This window comes from Amblyomma maculatum, unplaced genomic scaffold (assembly GCF_055883805.1).
Source record: "Amblyomma maculatum isolate TAMU_Amacu unplaced genomic scaffold, ASM5588380v1 scaffold_24, whole genome shotgun sequence".
In the NCBI taxonomy this organism is placed as follows: domain Eukaryota; kingdom Metazoa; phylum Arthropoda; class Arachnida; order Ixodida; family Ixodidae; genus Amblyomma; species Amblyomma maculatum.
The window spans coordinates 853,546-871,394 of NW_028146749.1; the positions used below are offsets into that span (position 1 = coordinate 853,546).

A 17,849-nucleotide genomic window follows, 5' to 3' on the forward strand; every position below is an offset into this window, starting at 1 on the left:
AATACGGATAGCACTTAGGAAGCTTTCCTGAAACGGCAGCCTCGGTTGTTAATTCGCCGAAAGGGCCCTCGATGACCACGTTCGCGATCGGCAAGCACACACTCTGTTCCTCAACTACCTGTCGGATCCATGCACACTGTCCTGTATAGTCGGAAGGCGATACATACGCCGGATGGACAACATCCATCGTTGCGGCCGAATCGCGCAGTACCTTGCAAGGCTTCCCGTTGACTACTAGGTCATGCAGGTAGGGTTCTAAAAGCTGCATATTTTCATCGCAGTCCCTGACATACGAGAAAGCAATCTTTTCTTTCCGGCAGTTGACGGCAATGTGACCCTGCTCATTACACCTAAAGCATGTGAGCGGCTTCCTAGCCTCAAGCTTATTCTTTGTGTTCTGCACGTTGGTCACTTCCCCACTTTTCTCACTGCCGTCCTTTCTAGGGAATTTGCCTGAAGAAACCTTCATTTCTTCGTTTCCCACTCTAGCAAAGTGCCTTTCCTGACGGTTTTTCACACTGAACTTGGGATTGCGGGGCCTATCCACTGCTGGGTTGCTGAATTGTCGGCGCGAAGCATACTCCTCAATAAGTTCGGCAGCTTCAGTTGCCGACTTAATTTCGCCTCGGTCCTGTAACCAATTTCTTTCTTTTTCTGGGAGGCAGTTATAAAACTGCTCCAAAAGAATTCGCTCGACTACAGCGTCCCTATCACTGTAGGAATCTGTGCTCTTTAGCCACTCGCCCAAATTTACTCTTAAATTGTACAGGAATTCAGGGTAACTCTCGTCCCTGGACTTAGTAGCGTTCCGAAAACGTTGTCTGAACGCCTCGGCGCTAAGCCTATACTTTCTCAGAAGGCAAGCTTTGACCTTCTCGTAGTTGTCCGCGTCCTCCTTGCTTAGCCGCGCGACAACCTCCGCTGCCTCGCAGGGCAGAACCGTCAATAATCTCTGAGACCACGTGTCTCGCTGGAAGGACAGTTTTTCGCAAGTTCGCTCAAAGTTAGCCAGATACAGACCGATATCCCCTGTTATCACATATGGCTGCATGTACTTTGACATCTTGAAATCTGCCTCCTTGTTGAGAAGAGGTACCGCTAGCTGGGGACAATTGCCCGACCTCTTGCTCAACTCTAGTTCTAATTTCCGGAGCTCAATTTCTTGGTCCAGCTTTTTTGCTTCTCTTTCACGCTTCTTTTCCTCTTTTTCCCACTCACGTTCGCGCTCACGCCTCTTTTCCTCTTTTTCCCGCTCTTTCTGCTGTCTGAGCTGCTCCTTTTTTTGACCGATGAGGTTCCATGCTTCACTGAGCTCCTCATCATCGGTTCCCAGATCAGTGATTGCCTTTATAATCAAGGGTTTTCGTGCCAAACCACTTGTATCAATTCCCAATTCCTCACACAATTGCAACAGTTCCGGTTTCTGCAGCTTTTGTAGGTCCATGATCGCTCCGAGTGTCGGCTACTTCCAAAACAACAGTGCAAACTACCAAACCTAAAGGCGTTTCAACACTTTTTACCAGTTCTAAAATCTAACCCTGTTCTAGAACCTGGTCCACATCAGAAGAAAAGCCAAGCACTCACCCACACATGCGATCGATGTTCCGAGCTGCCCTCTTGTTGGCCGATTGTTGCTCCTGCTTGTTGCTTGAGATGCCACCTCCGATCACAAGGTGTTGTGGCTTGTAGCTTCAGATCCACCTCCGATCACAAGATGTTGTGGCTTGTAGCTTCAGATCCACCTCCAATCACCAGATGTTGTGGCTTGCAGATTCAGATCCCAACGCTGGTCACCAGTCGTTGTGCTTGTAGATTCAGATCCCACCGCTGATCACCAGTTGTCGTGACGCTGGGGCTACGTCGACCCGGCCTTCACTTGGTAGCGTGCAGAGACTCGGGGTTGAAGTAGGATTGAATCTTCGAAGTTGGTGAAATATGTACAAGCAGGTTTAATGGCACTTCGAGAAAACTTATTTACAATATTTACACGAAAAAGAAGGGTACATCAGCAACATGGCAAGCGTTAAGAGTTCATAGCGAGAAGCGACTGGATGAGCCGTTTACCCAGGGCCCAGAGCGACATTTCGTGCTCTGCAGCGTCCTTAAAACCCCCCTATGTCCAGCCCCTCTCTGAAGATGTTGACCAACCAAATCCAGGGCACGCCCCTCAGGTATCGGCATCCAATCGAACACATCACTGCACTGATGGTCTGAAGCACTGACTGGTCCGGCATTCATTCGTTGGGCGTGATCACTTGTTGGCGGGAAAAGCTTGGGAACGGCGAGGAGAGGAGGTACATTTCTATTCTTCAGCAAAGAAACCACAGGCTGGTTCTGACAAGGGGTTTTACTTCTCAGAAACCCGAGTGCACGTGGCGCCGCATAGGGCTCCCAACATGGTCCCTTTTCGACAATTGCAAATCTTTCCTGCATTCCCGGGAAATCACTTAATGGCCGTATGAGTCATGCTCCTTTCTTGTCCTGCACGTCAGCGGACATGTCACTCTGTCGTCTCCTTTGGATAGGAGGCATTCATCACTGGAGGATAGCACTTCTCGACTGGAAGGGTGAACAAAAGAAAGAAAGCACTTCCTGCTATTTCCCGCAGGGGGACGTTTCTTTGTGTTTTTCCAGACGTTCTCTTGACAGGGTCAATTTGGCATTTGCAGGTTGTCCACAAAGCAAAACATGCTTACAAAACAGGATTCCTGGAAACAGGCTCACTTAGAGCCATTGGACCATCACCACATATTCACAAAACTTATCCATGCCCACAGGCGAACAATAGAGCGCGCAAATGCGGATGCTTGGTCGTAACAACCCCTTCAAGGCAGCACACTGAGACTGAAGGAAACGAAAATGCACAGGCCGGCAGGATTTGCTATAAGGCATATGTTTGTTCAAAATAGCGTATACCGTTCGTTTTTCAGTCACGTTAGGGAGAGCACTTCAGATCAAAAACAACATATATGAGGTTTATTCAACAAACTGTACAACTCAAAAAGACACTGGCCGGAGTTTCGGAAACGTGATGCTAGCTGCTCCGGAATCTCTGATGAGAGAGCGTTTTCGATCTGCACGGCTACGCAGTCCACAACTCACCATCAACTCGTGCACACAGCCGTCCGCCGCAGCGAAGATGGGCAATGCCAGCCTGTTTCCGAGACTGGCCGATGTTAAGATATGTTAAATGTCGCTTTCCCATACGAGCTCCGGCCGCTACGCCTCTTTCACACACTCCCAGGAATAACTTCCAAACGGAATACTCCGCTCTCTCTGCCCTACAACAGGACGTCACATCCAAAATTCACACTGATTAATTGGTTCGCAGCAAGGGGAAGGCGCAGTATTTATCGCACTTGTTTCTGTGCACACCTGAAGTCGTTTTGGGGTACCATCACGCCCATGCGCTGGCGACCGGATTTTCGCTTAGCGGTCGGCTAGTAAAGCTTTCCCTTTAAAAAAAAAAAATAAAAAAAAAAGTAAAAAAAAACAAATACCCACCAACAGCCAAACAGAAATGAAACGTGATTTCGCACGTCTAATTTCGGTTTAACCTTAGTTGAAACCCTGCTAATTTTTAACTTACAGTAAAAACATATACCTGCGTTAGTTGAAACTAAAATTGTTCCGAACACATTGTGCTTCGGCAGATTTCCACAAGAGGGACGTAAGGTGCAAATAACCGGCTCACTCCCAACACCGCCACAAACAAACGTCTCCGGATTGACTGCCACGTTTCAGTCGTCTCAAGTGCTCTCTTTCTTTCCTTCATCACTCCTTGATCTCCTTTTATTCCAACAGCTAGCAGAAATAATAATAATAATAAAAAAATATTCTAGGGGGCACTTGAGCCAGTACAGCGCGGTGAGGCGATGTTTGCTGAATTGCCATCCCTTCAGTGCAGTGGTCAGGAGGCAACTGACGTGGAGCGACGAACGCGCAAGTATATTATTAAGATCTCCACGTGGCTGAAAGTGCACCGTAGCCACCCATTACGGCACCTCTTTCTTTCTCACTCCCACTTTCCTACCACCAATACGGCGCGGTTCAGGTGTCCGTGAGAAGTGTGACAGATACTGCGCCTTTTCGTTCCTGTAAACAGGTGTCCTCGGAGTTGTAGGTTTTTAGAAAAGCTGCAGCAAAGTTGGACAAAAGTGTTATAAGAATGCAAAAGCGAAATACATAAAGAAAAAAAAAGGTATAGGGCAAAAGAAGCGCAGTAGAAAAAATAGAAAAAGATCGCATAACGCGGACCTACAGAGAGCATACTGCATTAAAAAAAGAAAAAGAAAATGCTGCAACCATCTAGGGGGCCAATGGGGGTCCCATATTCGAGATATATTGGGCATGGGCTTCTGAAAGCTTCATCAATTTCCAAATTAATAAGCCACTGTATCATATCTGCTTGTGCGCGTATTTATCTTTGCTTCCAAGCACACACGTGCCGACCCTTCCCTTCGTGATAACCTTTCCTTTCACTCTACCCTCTCGCCCAACGTGGCTTTATATACGATGCAATAAACGCCTTCGGGCATTCGTTCCCTCGACACATACTGGTGTTCGTCACTCTGTCAGTCACGATGTCAGATACATGGTGTCAGAAGTGGTGCTACTTGAAAGCGACCACAGGCCACTCATTGATATTTCCAAGAAAGCTATTGCCGATATGCCGCCCAGGGTGCAACGTTTTTTTTTAAGACTTCTGAAGTATGATTACACACTGCTGTTTGTTCCCGGAAAACAGATGGAGCTGGCGGACATGTTATCGAGAGCACCGGGCACTGGAGACGTCACTGCGGTGGACACTGACGACGTCGAAGTTCATGCCATCAGCGTCGTGGCAGCACTCGTAAGTGAAAGTACGTCAGCTAGATTAGCACAGGAGACCGCTTCGGATCCATACCTTAAGGATGTCCTGCAGCAGATTACGGAAGGAAAACCTATCGAAGGCCAGCTTAAAAAAGTGGCTTCTGAGCTTTCGGTAATTAACGGTATGTTACTGAAAGGGACAAAGGTTGTGGTTCCGACAAGCATGCGGCCTGAAATTCTAAAGCGTGTGCATGAGGGTCATCTCGGAACAACTAAATGTAAAGCAAGAGCGAGACAACTGGTATACTGGCCAGGCCTCGACTGTGACATCGAAACCCTGATCCAAAAATGCGCCGTTTGCAGACACCATGCTTACAGCCAGCCGTCAGAACCACTACTGATGCGTCCCACCCCGACTCGCGCATGGTTCCGCATTGGAGTTGATATATTCCAGTACGCAGGGAAATACTACTTGTGTGCGTACGACGCAACGTCAAACTTTCCAGAAGTAGAGTTGCTGCACGGGACCACGGCTGCTGCAGTAATCGAAAAGCTCGGTGCAATCTTTGCAAGATACGGCATTCCCGTTGAGGTATGCACGGACAATGGGCCTCAGTTTTCCAGTCGTGAATTCGCACAATTCGCGAAAGCGTACGACTTCCGTCACGTGACGTCGAGCCCACAGTTTCCACGGTCAAATGGTCTGGCAGAAAAAGGAGTTCAGATTGTCAAACGAATTTTAAAGAAAACTTGTGAGGCTAACGAGGACTTCTGGCTTGGTGTACTGGCTTACAGGGCAAGCCCCTTGGAGGACGGTCGGTCTCCGGGAGAGCTTCTTCAAGGACGCCGCCTGCGGACCCCATTGCCTGACCTTCGGGAAGAGCCGATCGTGTTGGTGAAAAAGCACAAACAGACAAGCAGATATGATACAGCCACTAACATAAGAACTCAGTTTTCGTCACTTGGAAAGCTGAAACATGTATCCATACAGCTGGCATAAAGACGTATAATATGGCGCTAAATTGTTCGGCAACGATGCCTGAAAATCGGGTTCTTTTTTTTTTTTTTTTTTGCATGCTCTCGATGCTTTTCATTCGTACGCCTACTTTATTTCAAATATTTTCAATGGCAAGTATTACCCCTGTGAAAGCCAGGAAATATTATAGAGTAGCCTTTTTTGCTCTCATTCAGGAGCACCAAGTTCTCGCTCGGGCAACTCTCGCTATGTGCTACGAGATGATATTTTTTCAAGCCCTGGGCACGCAGTTACGTAACACAAAAGTGGCTTAGAGTCTACGGCACACCTGCTTGTCCTGCGGTTTTTTTTTTTTCGTTTTTTTCTTTTTCATTTTGTTCTGCGGGATTGAAAGGGGGGCTGCGAGATCTCTCTCAAGGCCAATACGGAGGAAAGACGAAATGACGGGCTGCCCCGTCGAAATTCGTCCAGGTGATGGCGATCTGAGCTACCCTCGGCGTTCGCATTAAAACTGTGGGGTGGGGGTGGGCTCCAGCCGTCCTGCGAGCAAAGCACATTAAAGCACGCACGCTTTCTTTCTTTTTTTTTTTTTGCCTAGGAGTGCGGAGAGGTGTTTGGAACAGCCCTCGGTAAAGCATAAGCAGCATACACGCTTGCCTCACCGCCCCCCTCCCTTTCTTTTTTTCTTTTTTCTAGCAGAGAGCAGGTATGGGTTGCGATGGCGAGAGCAGCCCCTAGCAAAAAAGACCAATTGGGAGCGTTACTGGTTCTATAAGAATCGGTATTGGTTCTGTAGGTATTCTATGTGCTGTATCTGCATTTCAATGGGACTTATGTAGAAACTCATAAATCTTATATACTGGTACAATAGTATTGGTTTCATAGGTTTATCTGTTGGTTGTATAAGAAAAGTATCAGACCAGTGCAGAAGCCCATAGATCTTATAGGCTGATACATGCTTGCCTTGTAGACCAGTACATATTGGTTCATGTGTCAGATACATCAGTATGCCTTTGTTTATGGGCCTTACATGCAGGATCAGTACGTTGGAGATTTTAGGTTTTTTTTCATTGTTTCCTTTTCCATCTCGGACACACCCCCAAAACTCACGCATTCATCCCGTTTATTGAGTGTTGCCGTAACGTACAATATTAGCCGCAATAACAATTGAGAACGCCGCGACACAAAATATTCTCACTTAATTCTGCGCGCGGTCTCAACAAACTACGTACGCTTGGAGCCGCAAGACGCGCGACGCTGTTGCTACTGGACCACTGAATGGAGATGGGAAAGCACTGATTTAGCACGGTTCTGTCGGGGCCCAGTTGAGTCACAATCAGCTACGTGTGCAGAGCAGGAAGGTGCGTCCAAGCAACTGCACCCGCCCCCGAAGCGAGAGGAGTCGGCATCGAGCACGCGACGAGTACGGCTCGAGCTGCCGCCGCGGTAGCGCGATGTCGGCGGTGCTTCGCAGCGGAGAGGTAGGTTTCCTTTCTCTCAATCCTACTCCCGCTCCCATGCCGGCCTCTCTCATCTTCCTTTCCACCTCTCCTCTGAGGGCGCATGCGCAGCACCGTAGAGGCATTGGCGCTGGCGCGATCGCCGATCGGGCCGGGTGGTGGTGGTACAAACTTTATTCAATGAAGGCCAAAAAAAAAAATAATAAAATTATGTTGCCGCCGTTTCGTGGGTGGCCTTCCGGCTGCTGGTCGTGGCCTCCAGGTCACGCCTGGCGGCGATTTCCGCTGCCCAGGTCGTAAACCGCTGTTGAATATGCGTCTCCGAGCTGGCCAAAGCAGCCTCCCACAGCTGCGGGCTCTTTATTTGCCAGGAGACGGGAGGAAAGTTCGCTGTTCAAGAGTAAAAAATGTGAGCATAGTCTGCTCGGGGAGAGCTGCAAAGCGTGCATTGGGGCGAGTAGGCACCGGGGTGAATAAGGGCAAGGCATGCAGGGGAGAAGAAAGTGTGGGCCTGTAAATGGCGCCACATATTCTGTTTATTTTAGATAGGGACTTGTGAGGCGGAGGGAGGGATAATCGGGAGTTGCGGTAGTGGAGGCGGGTGATGTCATAGAAGGTGAGGAGGGTCACGCGTGTCCATCCCGGGGTGGAGGGGGCCAGCTCGGTCGGTCATCTCGCGAGGGATAGAATTTGCCGCCTCATTCCCAGGGTGCCCCGCGTGAGCCGGAACCCAAAAGAGTTGGATAGATCGGGAAGGGGGGGGGGGGGGGGGGGGAGGAGTGCTTAAGGATATTGAGCGCAGAGGAAGAGATTCTACCCTTTGCAAAGTTGCGGACTGCGGTTAGAGTCGCTAAATATGAAAAGGGCTGGTGTGCTGGCAATGGCGAGGGCGATGGCTACTTCCTTCGCGGCAGTAAAAGTGAGAGCATGATTAGTGGCGACGGAGAGTCTGACGCTGTGTATGTTGATGCGGCACCCCAGCTCTCTCATCCCGCCTATGCCCTGGCCACTGTTTTTAATACATGAATCGGGCCGGGCGCAGTTCGGTCGGCGCTCTGTGTTAAGTTTTGGCCGTTTTTCGGGGTGCTTCTCGAGGATATCAACGTTCCAGCGCACATTCAGCTTTTGATCAAGTGCATCACTTGCAACTTCGGGCTGACGTTTATACACAGTGTATCATGTGGTTTTGCGTTGCAGAATGTCGTTGCCTGCGCGCCAAATTTGCCCCGCCGGGGTGGCGCAGTGGTTACGGCACTCGACTACTGTTCCCAAGGACGCGGGATCGAATCCCGGCCTCGGCGGCCGCTTCTCGATGCAGGCGAAAAGCAAGGTGCCCGTGTGTTGTGCGATGTCAGTGCACGTTAAAGAACCCCCGGTGGTCTGAATTTCCGGAGTCCTCCACTACGGCGTCTCTCATAGCCTGAGTCGCTTTGGGACGTTAAAGCCCACAAACGAAACCAAACAAAAGAATTTGAAACGCGCGGTGTGATATAACGCAGCGCCGAGGTTGAAAGTTGACGGCACGATTTCTTGAAAGTATTGATGGAACTTTTTAGCGTTAATCTGTTTTTGAATGTCGTGCGCACTGTGTTCAAGAGGCAGAACCTGTGGTGAGGCGGAAGACGAAATGTTGGTTCAGCAGATACCTCGGCGTTCAATAATGGCGGCGCCTCCTGCCTCCGCATGAATACGCGCGCAATCGCGGTTGCCGGTATATGTCTGGGCCGATTTCTTGAAGTCGTGGTGGTGTCGCGCTCTTGAAATCGATTATTTTTCAAGCTGCAACGCAATTTTTTATTTCTTTCAGGTGATTTAATATTGGAGAGACTACATCATCGGGCCGAAATCCGCAATCTTGGAATCGAGGGCTACCTGGATGCAGTCTATGTTTGGATTATGTGCCAGTATGCGTTGCGCTGTCATTGTGGATTAAAATGTGTATACATGCACCTGCTGCGTAAATCATCCCTAGAAAATGGAACATAGCTGCCCTCTCCCTTCAGGTGTCCGGAGAGGTAAACACACCCAGGTACTCGATAAGACAAATATTCCATAGGGCCTACAAAACCAATAGGAAGCCTACTGGTTTTGTAGGTCTATCAGATTATTGACAGCTATGGGTGTACTAGCATTACAGACCTATCTGTTTTACCAGATGCTATCGGACCGATAAAACCGTAAGCTATACGACCAGTAAACAAGACCTATAAAACCAATACTCCAGCAGACCTGTAAAACCAATAGGCTAGAATACCCATACGACCAATACTCTGGCAGACCTATAAACCAATATCAATAATCTGATAGGCTATTAGTTTTCTATTGGATTTTTTCGCTAGGGGCAGCGCAGGGAGCTCTAAAGATTGGACTGCTTCTGTGCGCAGCGCGTTATATTAGAGCACTGGGGTAAGTCAGCCGCTTTCGTACCTTAAGTAACGCCTGTTATGTGAAACAACTATACTGATAGAAAATTGTCTGTCCATCCAAGCATCGACGTTTACGCGCCGTTAAGAAGGTGCTGTCAGGCTTGTAGGCGCGTGTGCGTGCGAGCGCGTGGGCAGATAGAGCGCATGCCTAGCATACGTGTAGGTCTGTACTTTTGCACGCCTTCAAAGCAAACGCATCGTCCCAGTAACGCGCTGCGAAGCAGCCAAAGGTTAGGAAAAGCGAACGAGAGGCTGCTCCTGCGCCTCTTCACTAACACGATGCTGTGCCCGGCAGTACTTAACCATTTTGACTCCCAATTCACAGGCCAGTGCCAGTACTGTGGGGAGGTGGCTGACACCTACCACATGGTATGGGCCTGCCAACGAACCTATCCCTTCCCCCCATTCCTAACCCTTCCCGTGAGGACTGGGAGGTGACCCTGCTCGGCTGCTGCGACCTACAGGCCCAATTAAGGGCTTTAACGCGGCGTAAGCGGGCGGCGGCAACCGCCAATGGGGTCCCTGACTAGGGTCTCCACCCAGTATTGTAAGGCCGAGGCCCTTAAAGGGCCACTGTCCAGGGAAGGAAATTTTAGGCGAAGGAGCCCAGTGTTTCGATCAGGTACCGGAGATAGTCTGTGCAAAATGCTACAGTAACGCGCGCGCCGCGAAGCAATGAAAAAACAAATCAAAGCTCTCTCATGCTCTCCTTCGGGAAACCAGCTTCCCCGTTTCCTGCGCTGGCCCGTCGAGCCACAGTAATGACGTACTTCCCGCGAACGACGTCGATTGGTCCGTCTCGCTGTCTGAGTATGAAGGATGGGTGTCTACCGCTCGCTGCGCGCTTTTTTCTCGCCACGGACCGACTGAATCCAGAGGCGCGCGCTCCCTCGCCCGTATTTTTTTTTATTTATTTATTTTTTTTTTTCGCGCAGGCGGAGTGCCACGCCACACCTCCCGCCAAACGCGGAGGAGGAAGGTAAATTTGTCTTGCGGAGGCTAGACGACCGGATAGGAGAGTGAAAAACCTTTTCGAGGGAACGGAAGGAGAGAAACACGACAGAATCGGGTGATTGGGGTGGCTGCAACTGCGTTATTTAACTGCTCTTTTCAAAATCATTTTGCGTCCTTGCGTTCTGGGGGCGAAGTCACCGAGGACGAAAATATTTTCGACCGGAGGGTGGACAGTGGGCCTTTAAGGCTCCGCGTCAAACCTCCTAATATACAATAAACGTTTTCACCACCACCACCAACTCACGACTCGGAGTCCCCGCGTCGCTTTGCATATCAGCCACCCCGCCAAACCACCGGAAGCAAAAGAACGAAAGCAAAAAAATGCGAACACAAAGATTTCACTCTACATTCCCGCACACGTACCGCGCCTCTCTATCGAAAGAAAAAAAAAAGAAAAGACTGCACGAGGCACGTGTCTGTGACCTAATGGTGACGTGTTTTTCTGCTTCATGTTTGTAAACAAAGGTGGCCCTGCGATCGGCAGCGACATATGGGGTGTAGGTAGGAGAAAACGCTGCGTGTCTAGAAAACGCCAGGTGACGCAGCCTTCGAAACCAGTTCGCGCGTGCAAATATTCTGAAGCGTAAGCTTTGCTTGTGCGTAGAAACAGTTTGGTCTGTGCCTGGAGAGTAGTTCAGCACTTTACTAGCCCATCACTGCTGGAATTACCTGGCGAAGAACACTGCATTGACTTCCTTCTCCGTGGCCTCAACAGCGTGCAGCTACGGTGGGCGACTGTAGCTACGTTGGACTGTAGTGACTGATTAAATGATATGAAAACGAGAAATCGCAATGTATAAGAAAAACTAATATATATTCAACACTGTCCAACTTCTGGGCCTATTGTAACCACGTGCAAGGCCGACGATGATATGAATGATTGGAAGTGTGCTTTTCAGATGACGACCATTTTGATGGGTACGTTTTCTGCTGCTCCCAAGCACCTTCACTCCAAAGAACAACTTTACCGGCAACTATATTGAACTAGAAACCATATTTCTAGCTATTTATACCTTCAACTTAAGTCATAGGATTTCACTGAATAAGAACAACACAATCTTCTCTATAATTCTTTGCAACATTCGCCTAGTGCGCGCTGCCAACTTGTTTTATCGGGCTCGATAAAAAGACGTTTAATGTCTGTTTAACCGCACAGACGTAGGCAGGGTCATTCACATGTTAATATATATATATATAGAGGCCCGTATGAACACTTTTTTTTTTTCTTTTGCTATGAGCGCAAATGCAATGTTCTCCACTATGTTCACGATCGCTTGCAGCACAATTTGCGCAATCTGCTGAGCATTATTTAACATATTGAGAAAATGGTTATTCAAATGCGCGTCATCTTATTATTATAGCCAATTCCACTTTGTTACATTAAACTCAATTGTACTGTAGCTCGATCAAAGCTGGTTGTATGTGGTTAATTCGTTCGTTATATATATACATATATATATATATGATGTTAATGACATTAAAAAAGAAAATTTAATACTCCAAGCAATAGCGCTGCTAGACTTTATCCGGATCCTAAAGTTGTTCACTCGACTTCTAGGACCGCTGATGAAGAATCACTCGAAATTCGGGAAAGTGAAAAGAGAGAAAAGCTACTTCACAACACTGGGCCTATTTCGGCAACATCGCGCTAGAGTCACCGCTCAAGGTAACTGCAGTTACCTTCGCAGCAGCTTTTGCGTCCTTTTCAGTAAGAAAATATATGCAGGGGCAGTACTGCAGATGAATGAAACATACAGCGCGGTTTCCAAGCTGCGTTCGATTAAGATCATACGCACACGTATTATATCAAAAGCGTGGACTGGTCGTGTGGTCGAAAAGCAATCATGACAATTAAGAGTTGCAAACGAACTGATCACGTTTTTAGTGCAGTAGTGCAACGCACGTTAGCTGCCAAGGCATTCCGTCGCTGAAGGGTCTACAATTGTCTCATCCGCTCTGATCTTTATCTGACCACAACAAACAAGTGAAAACAGGCAGCATTTTCTTTTTCGAAGTGTCTAAAGGTACGTCCGACGTATCCATTCGATTCTCGTAAAGATACGGCGGACGTCGATATACAGGCTCATGGCTCTATGCACGTCGAACGCGGCCACATTCCGCTTGCTACGCGTGAATGAATCTTATCCTCTGCGATATCAGCTAGCCGCGACTCTCGATGAGGTGCTACGAAGAGTGCATCCGTTCTAACATAGATCACGGTCTTCACTTAGGGTTGTGTACGGCAAGCATCGCTGTCACGCACATAGCTGCAGGCGATGCTACGTACTGCACCAGCTCCACCAGCTGGCATCGAGATACGCACATTCACGAGCAACTTTCGCTTCGCACTAAACTATCACCTCGATCTGCCCGTAATGCGAGCGAGCTATTCCTAGCATTTACGCTGTCTTAGGTCCTGCATCGACCTCCGAAGAATCTAGCGCCGGAACAACACACACACACCTCGCCGTGCAGAACATTCGGCAGTCCAAAGTATGTATGTGAAATGGCATTATGCTCGTTCCTCACATGCAGACCGAGGAAACAGGATGTTTCTAGCTAAATTCTTCGTTTAAATTCTACCTCAGAGCCGTGGCAAAAGACATGCCGAATCCACTAGAGGCCTGCGCTGCTACTGCGGCGAGCTGCACATCGACTCGTCGAGGCGAAGACCTACTGCACCGCACCGCAAGAGTGCACAACCGGAAAGCCGGAAGCGCGAATGATCCGAATTCCCTGTGAACAGCAATGTTATTTGGTATTTAGGGGAAGACTAGACTAAAGTTCTTAGCCTGCATCTTTTTATTGTCGTTGAATTTTGCGTACATGTAGTTTAAACCCCCGCATGCTCGAGGTTAGCGTGACCCGGCTGAACGGCCGCGCAGCTTTGAAACGATCGGGATCGATATGCATGCATCGCCGGACTTAGGTACGCGGTAGAAAATGTGCGCTGCACATTTCGTTGCAGAAGCTGACTCTTGGAATTTTGCAGAGTACGCCATGCAAGTGATCGTTGCTACAACCACGCATCCATGTTCCAACGGCTGGCCACCCCGAGGCGCATAAATGTTCAACCGTGGACGTATCAATGATCGAAGAGAGGACAGATTTTCACAATATTGGGCGCGAAATCGATAGCTACCAGTGCTCAGTGTTAGAGAAATTCTGCCTTGATCATGCGCAAATCAGTGTTTCAGGTGTGGTCAGTAGCTGTAAGTTTGAACAGTTCGCCTGTCAAGTCAGCGGCGCCAGCGATGGACCGGCGGAGCGATTTTCCACGCTACACCGCTGTCTTGCTAGAAAGCCTACCTAGGCGGCGTTTGACATTCAACTGCTTCTTGTGGGTCCCGTAATTGAAAGCAACGCCTTCAGAAACGCGTTAAATGTACAAAAATGTATTCTCTTCAACAGTTTCACTCTAGGCTGTCAAAGCAGGCGGACGTTGATAAAACAGTTGAGCACTCCAGTCTTTAGAAACCTGTAGAATCGCCTTCAGTTTGTAAAATTATTGGAATAGGTCACTTTCCGATCGCTGGGACATAGACCCTCATGACAGCGCTTCCACGTGAATAAGGACCACACCTGACCGAAAGCTTGTCTCATATAACATAGCTAACCAAGGTATACCTTATAGCATTGTGTTGATTTTTATGGTGCATAAGCGACTAATGCTGCCATGCACCAAGAACAAGGTTTAATGTATTTATTTTGTGTGTAATGACTAAAATGTTCTTTAGGATGTAGCTTGTTTAGGAACATTTTAGGAAACCAAAAATGCAGGCAATTTGCACGTCTCTCCTAGGATCATGCTGGTATGGAAATTGGGATCTGTTGCAAAATTGTACAAAATGTTTCCTCTTATTTTCTCGAATCTGGCGCACGTGTAAGATATGGTTTATTGTTAGTTCATCTCCACACTCCTTGCATATTGGTTTGTCCTCTTTCAAAAGTATGAAGCTGTGTGTGAGGTGTGGGTATGTGTTTTGTGAAGATGACCTAAAATGGCCTCCATGTTGTGTTTTTGATTACTGCATGATTTCCATTCCTTAATGACAGGTTTAATTGACAAGTATAGTTTGTAGTTTATTTCAATGTTTATAAAATCCTGCCATTTCACTCTCACTTTTCTTTGTACAAGCTTCTTGGTATCTTCATGCAGCATATTCACCCTCTGTAATTTAGCATTGCGTCAAGGTAACCTGGTTATTTCTTTTCATCACCTTTCACGACAACTGTCCCGATTTCATAAAGTGTAGGGTTTCTGACAACAGGAACTCCTTGGAAGTCATAGAAATAAATGAGATCCACAATCATGAGCTATCTAGGGTATGCATATACATGTCGATCGCTCAGTGGAATGGTGTCAGTACGCTGTTAGAACAGGCCTTGTGGTAACAACAACCATTGTCTGAGGTGGTCCTTTAATGGGCATTGAAATGCTATGTAACTACAGGTACTGATAGAACTCTTGATCATGTTATGTGATGATGCGATCCTTGCATGCATATAGGTATACATTTCAGAATCTGCAGTGCACCACTTGACCATTTGCCACCAGTTTGTGTGAAAATGTATTTTTCATGCATGTTAACCAGTATTTAACAATGACCCCTGTGCACAAGCCAAAAGTGCCACGAGCCAAATGTCACGAGGCCACACGACGTGGCAGGAGCTGTTAAGTCAAGCTTACAAAGTTATATTTGAAATATGTTCTGGGACGTTTCAGCTCCAATTAAGAAAGGTTGAGGCTTACAGAGGTCTATGCCAGGTTGTCTATCACCTAACAGGGCAGCCTACGACCGTATGCTAATGAGTAGATCTGAGATAACAAAGACATGAATTAAGGAATTAGTAATTATGTTTGTAGCAAAGGGCATGTAAATTAACGGGAATCCACAGTGGGATCTGCAGACAAGAACCATTAACGCTGGCACACCATACCCTTACAGGTGGAGATTAGGAGTCTCCCTAATTTTTTTTCTGCTCAAAGCTTGTCATTTCCTTCGTTCTTCCAGATGAGGAAGATGTGAAAATGATAGCATCGAAAATTCCAGAGACCATCGTTAACAAGGATGCTGATCCCAACAGCGTAAAAAGGAATTTCAGAAAAGATGGGTGATTAGTAATGCTGGCAACAGTTGAAGCTAAGTGGAAAGGCATGAAATTGAAATGCAACATATGCAGAGATATGTTGCGAGACGACCAGTCTGTGGTGTGCGACATCTGTCTCCGTTAGTTTCATCAAGTGATTGGCCAAAGCAGATGGGGCTTGTGGTTTTATGATAAGTGCAGTGTAGTAGCATAGATGCAACCTTGCCCATTAATAATTGGAGTGGAGTAAGTGCATTGTTTTGTTTTTGTAAGATGTTCATGGTTTCCATGCAAACATTATGAGAATGTTTCCCAGAGAATGTTTGCTGAAATGTGAATATAATGTGCAATAAAACTAGTGTTTTCGTGCTATTTACTTTTCCTTGTATACATTAGTTCTGTGAAGAAAACCACAGGCTAGAAGGAAATGTAATGGCATGCATTTTGATACTTGGCCCCGTTGTGCTGGCTCAGTAGTTAGAGTGCTTGGCTGCTGAACCCAAAGATGCAGATTTGGTTCCAGCCAGAGCAGGAGCATTTCGGTAGAGGCGAAACAATAAGCCGTCATGCACCTTGCGGTGTCAGTGCATGTAAAAGAACCCCAGGTGGTCGAAATTATACCGGAGCCCTCCACTGTCGTGTTCCTCATAGCCGTAGTTATTTTGGGATGCTAAACCAGATATATATCACATCATACCCTGAGTAAGATGCTATTCATGGTCAGTTAATCATACACTAAATGATCAATTTTTTTCTGCATGGTACAGCAGCTGTTGTGCAATTTTACTTTAGCCTTCATGAAGAATATCACACTGGCTCTACATGGCCTTCTGTTGACCCTTGATATGCATCACAATCACACACCCGAGTATGTATTTGTCTAAGGGCACCTATGCATGCAAGGAGGGGACCATTACTTTCCATTTGTCCGAACTGAAATGCACGATCCACATCATTTCTGTAATTCAACTGCCTGCTATTTGAACTGTCCAGCATTGATGCAAGTTTCAAAGAACTGCAATTAGCAAATTAATCCAAGCAGGAAACAATGCCAAGAACTTCTTCGGTTTCATTTTTAACAACTGTTTGAGAACTAAAATTAGCCAAATGTTGCAAAACATAGATGAGAGGTTACAAAATCTAAAAAACAATGCAGCCTACCTGTGGCATGTAGGGTTTCACATCCTAAGGTGACATATGTAGCTATGAAAAATACCGTAGTGGAGAGCTCCAGACTAATTTGACTGCCCGGGCTTTGTACTTTGCGTTGACATCTTGCAGGAAACAGAAGCATTTGCATTTCACCTGCACCAAAGTGCGACTGCCATTACTGGCATTAAACATCACGACCTTGGGGCAAGTAGCCAAACGTGCCACTAAGATGTCGCAGCATCTACGTACATGCTATACACGTCAACCTTTCTAGCATTAAAGCTGTCACATGCATGGCAGATATTCATGTTCAGCTTTGAACTGACAAGTTTAAAAGTGTACTATTTGTGTTTGTCTAGCATGAAAAACAGAGGAAACTAAGGAAAAACGAAAAAAAAAACGAAGTGTCTAAAGGTACGTCCGACGTATCCATTCGATTCTCGTAAAGATACGGCGGACGTCGATATACAGGCTCATGGCTGTATGCACGTCGAGCGCGGCCACATTCCGTGCTACGCGTGAATGGATATCAGCCATATCAGCTATCCGCGACTCTCGATGAGGTGTTACGAAGAGTGCATCCGTTCTAACATAGATCACGGTCTTCACTCAGGATTGTGTACGGCAAGCATCGCTGTCACGCACATAGCTGCAGGCGATGCTACGTACTGCACCAGCTCTACCAGCTGGCATCGAGATACGCACATTCACGAGCAGCTTTCGCTTCGCACTAAACTATCACCTCGATCTGCCCGTAATGCGAGCGAGCTATTCCTAGCATTTACGCTGTCTTAGGTCCTGCATCGACCTCCGAAGGTCTAGCGCCGGCACAACACACACACACCTCGCCGTGCAGAACATTCGGCAGTCCAAAGTATGTATATGAAATGGCATTATGCTCGTTCCTCTTAGCAGACC

General features: G+C 47.4%; 1 protein-coding gene and 1 long non-coding RNA gene across 7 annotated transcripts in view; one reads left to right on the forward strand and one right to left on the reverse strand.

Moving 5' to 3' along the window:
• LOC146170950 (uncharacterized) overlaps positions 1-17,849 on the reverse strand; it is a 720,860-nt gene that overhangs the window by 571,213 nt on the left and 131,798 nt on the right. The window lies entirely within an intron of this gene.
• Positions 4,617-5,723, forward strand: LOC146170953 (uncharacterized). Its single transcript, XR_014703029.1, has 2 exons — positions 4,617-4,852; positions 5,608-5,723. It is a non-coding gene; the product is annotated as an uncharacterized LOC146170953 (long non-coding RNA).